Raw genomic sequence first — 9,586 nt, forward strand, 5'->3', positions numbered from 1 at the left:
GAACAGCTTTGGTTTTATTGATTCTTCTTATTGCTTTCTGTTTTCTATTTCACTTATTTTTCTCTTTTATCTTTATGAATATTATTTCCTTCTGCTTACTTTGGATTTAAATTTTCTTCATTTTATAGTTCTTACAGAGGGAGCTTAGATTATTAACTTGAAATTTTTTTTCTCTTCTAACTTAAGAATTTAATGTCATAAGTTTTCCTCCAAGAACTACCTAGCTGCATCCCACAATTTAAAAATATTGTGTTTTCATTTTTATTCAGCTTAAAACATTTTCTAATCTTTTTGTGATTTATTTTCTGACCCATGAGTTATTTAGAAGTGTGCTGGCTAGTTTCCAAGTATTTAGGGATTTCCAGAGATTGTCTATTATTGACTTCTAGTTTAATTCTCCTGTAGTCAGAAAACATATGTTGCATGATTTTAATCCTTTTTAAGCATATTTGAACTTGTTTTAGGACCCAGAATATGGCCTCTCTGAGTGACTCTCTCATGTGCACATGGAAAAAACTTGTATTTTGCTATCGTTGGGTGCAGACACATTTGGGATCACTTCATCCTCTTCAAGAACTGATCCTTGGGTGGGATGTGGGAGGGGGGTTCAGGACTGGGAACTCATGTACACCCGTGGCTGATTCATGTCAATGTATGGCAAAACCAATACAGTAATGTAAAGCAAAATAAAGTAAAATAAAAATTAAAAAAATACATAAATACAAACAAATACAAACAAACAAAAAAGAACTGATCCTTTACTATATTTTGACCACCCTCTATTTAATTTATTTTTTTAAGGTGAATATTTTTAATGATAAACAGTACAGTTCACAAAGAAGATAGACATCATACATCATCAGGTACTTAACAATTAAGAAACAGGTTACATAAAGCAAAAATCAGAAGAAATAAAAAAAATAAAATATATTATATATGTATATACTGATTCCTTTATTATTATGACATGTCATTCCTTGTCCATGATAGTATTGCTTATTCTGAAATAAACCTTTATTGATGTTAATTTAGCAACCCCTTCTTTCTTTTGGTTGGTGTTCATATGGTATATCTTTTTCCATACTTTTAACTTATCTATGTTTTTTTATTTAAAATGAGTTTTCTTGTAGACAGCATATAGTTGGATTTTGATTTTTTTTTAAATCCAATCTTACAATTTCTTTCTTTTAATTGGAAGGTACAGGCCATATACATTTAATGTGGTTATATATATGGTTGTATTTAAATATACTATCTTACTATTTGTTTTCACGTATTTCTCTCTTTTTTTGTTCTTATTTTACTGCCCTCTTGAATTAAATGAATGTTTTCAAATATCCATTTCACCTACAATATTAGCTTATTAGCACTACCTTTTCTTTTTAGTGACAGCTCTAGAGTTTACAATACACATCTTTAACTTATCAAGATGCTTTCAAAGAAGTTATACCACTTCACATGTAGTGTAAAAGCTTTGCAACATGCACCTCCATTTCCCCTTTTCTGTCCTTTGTATTTTTATAAAAAATGTCACTTATAAAACTTTTAATATGTCATTACTATTTTCTCCTTAGAAGTTAATTATGTTTTAAATTTTTAAAAATGTAAATTAAGCACTCTTTTATCTACCCACATAGTTATCACTTCTAATATTCTTTCTTTGCTTGGGTTCATATTTACATCTGCCATCATTTTCCTTTTGTGTGAAGAATGTAAGTTAATAGCTCTTATGATGCTGGCATACTGACCATAAATTCTCCTCTCTTAATTTCAACTGAAATATTATTTATTTTGCCTTTATTTGAGAGATATTTCTATTGAGTACAGAAGTCAAGGTTGAGAGTTTTTCCTTCAGACTTTGAAGAAGTCTGTTCATTGTTTTCTGGTTTGCATGGTTTCTGGTGAGAAATATATTTATGTACCTAACTTTGCTCATTTGTACACAGTAAATCTTTTTCTCTGGCTGCTTGTAAGATTTTCCCTTTATCTCCTTAGCAATTTGGTTATGATATTCTTGGTATGATTTTCTTCTTGTATTTGTTTTTTTGCAGGGATTTTTGTTTATTTGTTTGTTTTGTGGGCTTTTTTGCTTTGGGTTTATTTGTTTTGTTTTCACTTGGGATTCATTAAGATCCTTGGATCTGTGAGTTTATAGTGTTGTTATTGTTTTTAATCAAACTTTTAGTATTTTCAGCAGTGATTTCTCCAGATACTTTCCTGTCCTTCATCTCCTTCCTCCCTGTCAGAGATGCTGATGACACGTGTGTTTGACTGCTCTTATTACGTCACTGATCACTGTTGCTCTCTTCATTTTTTCAGTCATTTTTTTCTGTATCTAACTTTGGATAATTTCTATTGCTCTCCTAAAAGATCCCATTGATCTTTTTTTCTTTTTTGAAAAAACCTCTACAGCATCTAATCTGGTCTTAATCCTATTCAGTGTATTTTTCCATTTCAGATAATGTACCTTTTCACCTCTAGAAGCTCATTTTGGGTCTTTTCTATCTCTTCTATTTTCTCATCATGTTTATATTTTCCTCTGCCTTTTTGATGACATAGGTTATACTTACACTAGTTCCTTTAGTGATCATTTATTGTTTCTCTCATTTTTGTCAAATCTGGGTCTATTCTTAGTGATTGATTTTTCTCTTGGTCATGAGACATATATTCCCACTTATTTTCATGTCTGGTAATTAAAAATAAAGCTATATTTTATTTCATGCTTCAAGAAGTTTCAAAACAGCACACAGAGTTACAATATACTCTTTGTTCATCCTGTCCTGTGTTAACACTGTACCTCACCCTGACACAGTTGTGCAAGCCAGGAATATCATCTTGACACAAAGCTATTGACTTATCTATACCTTCATTTGAATTTCATCAATTGTGAGAATGTGGGACACTCAGGACCCATCTCTCAGCTCACCAGGAACTCTGGGCTCCGTTTAGATTCCTTGCCCTGCCCTGCAGCCTGGAAACTGTCTCCAGACCGTGAGCTGGGCAGGAGGAATCATATACTCATTATAAACTCAGACAAACAGAGTGCCTCGCACCTGTCTGGGCAGGTGGTACATTTTGATGAACACCATGGAGCTCCAGTGGAGAAGGAAATGGCAACCCACTCCAGCACTCTTGCCTGGAAAATCCCATGGACAAAGGAGCCTGGTAGGCTACAGTCCATGGGATCACAAAGAATCAGACACAACTGAGTGACTTCACTTCACTCACTTCATACTTAATCACTGGAGAAGGAAATGGCAACCCACTCCAGTATTCTTGCCTGGAGAATCCCATGGACAGAGGAGCCTGGTAGACCATGGTCCGTAGGGTCACAGAGAGTCAGACATGACTGAAGTGACTGGAACTCCACGGGCTTGCCTCATAGCTCAGTTGGTAAAGAATCTGCCTGCAATGCAGGAGACCCTGATTTGATTCCTGGGTCAGGAAGATCCCCTGGAGAAGGGAAAGGCTACCCACTCCAGTATTCTAGCTGGAGAATTCCATGGACAGTATAGTGCATGGGGTCACAAAGAGTTGGATATGACTGAGTGACTTTCACTTTCATGAAGCTCCAGAGACCTCCCACTTAGGGTCACATAGTGTCAAATCATGTTGCTGTTGCTCCTGCTAAGTCACTTCAGTCATGTCCGACTCTGTGTGACCCCATAAACGGCAGCCCACCAGGCTCCCCTGTCCCTGGGATTCTCCAGGCAAGAACACTGGAGTGGGTTGCCATTTCCTTCTCCAATGCATACAAGTGAAAAGTGAAAGTGAAGTTGCTCAGTCATGTCTGACTCTTCGTGACCCCATGGACTGCAGCTCACCAGGTTCCTCCGTTCATGGGATTCTGCAGGCAAGAGTACCGGAGTGGGATGCCTTACCAGAGACTTATTCTTTTGTGCTTTAAAAATAAGAATGAAAACCTTCAGAGCCTCACTAGCACTGCTTCATTCACCTCTTGTGAGCTGTGTTTTCACTTTCATCTCACTGAATCTATCTTGTCCCCAATATACACCTGAGGCAGCTACCACAACCTACTCTGTCCCATGCACACATGTGAGGCAAGTATCACAATCTGCCATGACCTGTGTACACGCCTGAGGGAGATACTGCAATTCATACCTTGTTCCCTGTGAGGCAGGTATTGCCATACCTGTTCCCCAGGCAAGGCCCCTGAGGAGCCTTTTGGGAGTTCACACTGACTTCAGAGCTGTAGAGTGCAGGCATCTTTCTGGATTTCCTTGAGGGAAAACGGCTCATCCCTTCAGCTTCTCCAAGGCCAGGGAGAGGGCAAAGCATTGGGAGGCTCTCAGGGTCCTGGAGCTCAGAGCCCACCCCAGACTCACCTCCATCTTGAGGCCTCCTGCCCTCCTCTGAGCCACACTGGTCTTGGGGAGCAGTTACCCTTGATCTTTTGGCACCTAGTGAGTCCCCAGGTCTATCATTATGCCCAGCTGAGTTATTAGGCAAGGGATTTAAGGGAGACTTTGAGATCAGATGGGCAAGTTTCTGGGAAAATACAAAGTGCCAAGCCTTTCCTCTGAAGAAATAGAAAACTTAAATCAAAAATGGGAATCAATGTCCTTACCCTTCTCAAAAAAGAGCATTTCACCAAGACAGTTTACAGATGAGTTCTTTCAAGGGACAAATGATTCTTATATACATTTTTCTAGAAAATAATACAAGGGGTAAAGCAACCTGTTTCATTTTAAGAGACAGGTGTCAGTTTAGTCTAAATATGGATCGGGACAACAAAAGGGAAGGAAGTAAAGGTCTTAGAATCTTCTTACACAGAGACAGGAAAATCTTGAGTAAAATATTGGCTCCCTGGATCCAACCAAGTGTTTTAAAATACACACACACCAGAGTGGCTGAATTTTGAAAGGCTGAACCCCAAATGCCAATGAGACTGTAGAGTAGCTGGAACTCCCAACAGTGCTGGTGGGTGTTTGGGGGAAAGATCTGGTGGTTTCTTGTAAATCTAAACATATAATTACCCCATGACCCAGAAATTCCACTTCAAGATGTTTACCCAACAGAAATGAAAACATGTCCAGAAAATGACTTAACATAAGAATGCTCATAGCAATTCTAATGATAACGTCAAAAAGCCAGAAAGATTCCATGTGTCCATCAGTGGGAGGATCAAACTCTCCTTAAAACCATGAAATCAGTTGGACTGCTGATCTACCCAAAGACACAGCAAACCCAAAAACCTTCATGTCCACTAAAGAAGCCAGACACAAAAGGGTGGCTATCACATAACTCAGTTTATGTGAAGTTTTGGAGCAAGAAAACTAACTAGAGTGAAAAAATCAGAGTTCTGCTTACCTCTGGGGAGGCGAGCTGGATAGGAATGTGAGTGAGATTTTTGGGGTGACTGTTCTTGATCTCCTGTATTTGGGTCACACACTGAGGTGAGTGCATTTGGCAAAGTCACTTATAAATTTTACTACAAAAGAAATAAAAAGGACCCTTCAGAAATACTGAACTCAAGTTATGTACGGGTGGTGGTGGTTTCATCACTAAGTCATGTCCATGACAAGTTAAGGATATGCCTGCTGAAATATTTAGGGGAAAGCAAGCTGAGGATTTCAACTTACCTTGAAATGTATCAAAACATAAAATGAATTATTGGATGGACAGAGGGAAAGACAGATGAATAGCTATGTAATAAAAGACATTTAGCAAAATATCAATGTAAATGGTATACAATATTAGTACATTTTATTAGTTATATATTAATCTCAATGGCAGGTATATAGATGTTCAATGGAAAATTCAACTTTTTTATATATTTGAAAATATTGGGAAAGATAAATCATGATCAAATATGGTTTATCTCTTCCAGAAATGCAAAGATGGTTTAAATTCAGGAAATTGATCAATTCACAGTAAGGGCTTAAGGAAAAGTTAACAGGTGCAGAAAGAGCACGTGGTGAAGCTTTAGCATTTCAGGTCTTTCTAAAACTGCTCAGAGAACTAGGAATAAGAAGAAGCTTTCTTAACTTGGTGGTCTTCAAATAAACTAGAGCAGGTTTCTCACATCATAGACTTCAGAATCCTCTCTGACCCTCCATGACTGTTCAAGGTCCTCACACAGCAATCATAAGCAAACAAGAAATAAGGCATCAAGAATGAAAGGAAGGGATTGACTTACTGTTATTCATAAGAATAAAATAGAATAACAACAAAAAAAGAAAAACAAGAATGATTATATAGCGGTCACTCATAATAACAATTCTAAATAACTTAAAACAAACAACATCAACAACAAAATAATAAGTAAATTCAGTAAGATTCCAAATTAGAGATTAACTCAGAGCATTCCTCTACATTGACAGCAATCAATCAGAAAAAGTAATAAAAAATAAGATGCCATTCACAGTAGAAGCAAGTCCCCCCAGTACCTAGGAATTAGTCTAAAAAAGAATTCACAAGACTTTTCAGGAAAAATGGTTGATCACTATTAAAAAACATGAAATGTGATGACTAAAAGTGAGATGGATGGACAACTCAACATTGTAGGGACAGCAGTTCTTTGTTTTGTCTTTAGAGTCGATTCAATTCCAATCAAAATCTCATCAGTGTGTTTGGAGGACCTCAATTTATTCCAACAGGGATGTGGCTGAACACAGCTGAGACATTTTTGAAAAGAAGTAGCAAGGCTACTAAACACTGTGTGTGCTAAGTCGCTTCAGTCATGTCCAACTCTTTGCGACTCCACAGACTGTAACCCATAAGACTTCTTTGTCCATAGGATTCCCCAGGCAAGAATATTGGAGTGGGTGGCCATGCCCTCCTCCAGGGGATCTTCCTGACCCAGAGATTGAACCTGAGTCTCTTACATCTAACCCATTGGCAGGTGGGTTCTTTACAACTAGCCCCACCTGGAAAGCCCACTAAACTAGACTGCTGCCAAACTACAGGAATAAAGCCAGTGAAAGAGATCATGTGTGAGTGTGGCATGGAAAACAGAGCTCAGAAAGAGGTGTAGGTGGCCATAGGTCTCATTTCTGGAAAAGGAACAGACAGTGGTCTGGGTGCATTTGGAAAACAGACTCCCTCTGTCGGGGTGGCGGGGTGGGGGAGCCCTGTACACATGCTCTTTTGTTGGATCAAGGCCTGGATGTGAATGATAAAACTATATCAGTTTTATTAATGGAAGGATATGTGGGGGTGATATCTTTGTCATCTGGGGGGCAGTAATAAATTCTTACATTAGACCTTGTAGCTGGAAATTCTTTCCTTGTAGCTGGAAATTAAGAGATCTGGCTCCATTGTAATTGGAGATTTAAACAGATATAAAATAAAAATTCGTTGTTGTTCAGTCGCTCAGTCGTGTCTGACTCTTTGCACCCCCATGAACTGCAGCTTGCCAAGCTTCCCTGTCCTTCACTATCTCCCGGAGTTTGCTCAAATTCATGTCCATTGATTTGGTGATAGTATCTAACCATCTCATCCTCTGTTGCCCTTTCTCCTTTTGCCCTCAATCTTTCCCAGCATCAAAGTCATTTCCAATGAGTTGGTTCTTCACATTAGTGGCCAAAGTATTGGAACTTCAGCTTCAGCATCAGTCCTTCCAAAGAATATTCAGTGTTAATTTCCTTTAGGTTGACTGGTTTGATTTTCTTGCTCTCCAAGGGACTCTCAAGAATCTTCTCTAGCACTGCAATTCGAAAGCGTTAATTCTTTGGCAAAATAGATAAAGATATCTGGTCTAGTGAAGAATATGGTGGGGAAAATTCGTGGCATGGAAAAGCTACAACTAAAATGACTGAGTGATTAATTCAGACTCTAAAGGACAGGCTACCACTGAAAGAATCCACATGGGGGAGAGTTTAGTGGCCAACACTTGCGTGGAGATTTTTCAGACCCAATAGTAATCATACAGATGTAAAATCTAAGAAAGGTTTTCCACCTCTCAGACAACCAGTTTGCAGAAATTTGAATGTCAAATAATACCCAGCAGGAAGACAGTATGGGGACAGGGACCCCATCCTGTAAGTGGACATGTCCAGAGCAGAATCGGGCAGAGCTTAGTGAAACTGCTCTATCGTCTGTCACACACTCCAGAGACCTGTTCCCAGTTCCATGCAGGGCAGTGGGGGTCCCTGTCTCAGGGGGACATGGGTACCCTCTGTGGGGAGCAGGGAGGAAAACCACTGAACTGCTAGAGACAGCAGTCTGGGGGTCAGTACTGCCAGGCGGATAGATCTTTAAAAATATGCCTTTGATTGAAAAGTACATGAAGCCGTGTGAAACCAACAGGGCAGGAGTAAATTAAACACACAGCACATACACACATGCACACACCATGTGCAGCACAAAGCCTGAAAATAGCCCCCCACTCCATTCCCCGGGGCTGGAGATGCCTCCTCTGGGCTCACAGGTTTTAGCAGTAGGTAAGGTGCCAAAGGGACCAGTCTGTTGCAGTGTGTCTCAGCAGGTGCCAACTTTCCCTTGGGCCCCGCCCCATCCACATCCCCTGGCTTCAGCCCTGACTCTTCTGGTGGACAGAGCTCAGGGCCCTGGCTCCTGATCTGTCCAGACTTAGAGCATGGGAAAAGGGGTAGGGACAGGGAGCTCAGACCATAAGACGCCCCCCACCCCCATACGCTGGTAACTGGGGCTCAAACTGGCCCTCAATGGGGCAGTTCCAACAGGTGCAGAAGGACCTGAGAACCTCAGTATGACTGGCAGTGACATGGGCTTCTGCGCTCATCCTCACCTGCCCTCAGTCTGTCTCCCACAATTTCTAGATTTTCTGTGCCTTCATAGATGGGGAGGCAGAGTCACAGAGCAACCAAATGACCTGCCTGAGGTCTCAGAGCCAGTTAGCATTGGACAAGAGGCTGCTGGCCGACCCTACACCTGATTCTTAGCTGCTCTCAGTCACCTGGGCAGATAAGGAAAGTAGGGTCAATAGGGACAGTGAAGGGACCCCGGGTCTCAGGGGGCAGGGCCATGGGAGGACACAGGAAGGCTGGAGTCACTGACTTACAGACTGAGGAGGGGCACCAAGGCTCAGATGCTGGGCAGGCTGTGCAGCAAGAAGGGGAACCAAGTGAGACTCAGGGCAGTTCCCTCTGCCTTAGGCGCTTTGCACGTGCTCTTCCCACTCCCTTCACTTGTTTCCTCCTGCTTTTTGCTCTGGGCTCAGCTCCGCTGTCACTGCCTTGTGGGGCAGACTTCATGTGAGCTGCAAACAGAATGATGAGGGGCTGAGTGAGGGCTGGTCCTGTGAGAAGCCCTGCCACACAATGGACTCTGATGCTCAAACCAGGTCTGAGGTCTGAGGGTGTCACAGAGAAATTGTGCCTGATACTAGTCAGCAGGACAAAGTTTCTTTGCCCCCTCCCCCCCACCCTGCACCGTGGGCAAGACTCCAGTGCAGGGCTGGCACAGCACAGCAGGGGCAGCAGGGTCTGGAGGCTATGGGCATATGGACGGAGCAGTGGGTGGGAGCTTCCAAGGGGAGCTTGGTTAAGCATCCAGAAGGAGGGGATGCTACTAAACCTGGGCTCGGCAGGCCACGGCCAAGGCCCAGAAGAGTCCAGTCAAGGAGGGAATCCTGGGTGTGTGT

Source organism: Ovis aries, chromosome 12 (genome assembly GCF_016772045.2).
Source record: "Ovis aries strain OAR_USU_Benz2616 breed Rambouillet chromosome 12, ARS-UI_Ramb_v3.0, whole genome shotgun sequence".
Classification (NCBI taxonomy): domain Eukaryota; kingdom Metazoa; phylum Chordata; class Mammalia; order Artiodactyla; family Bovidae; genus Ovis; species Ovis aries.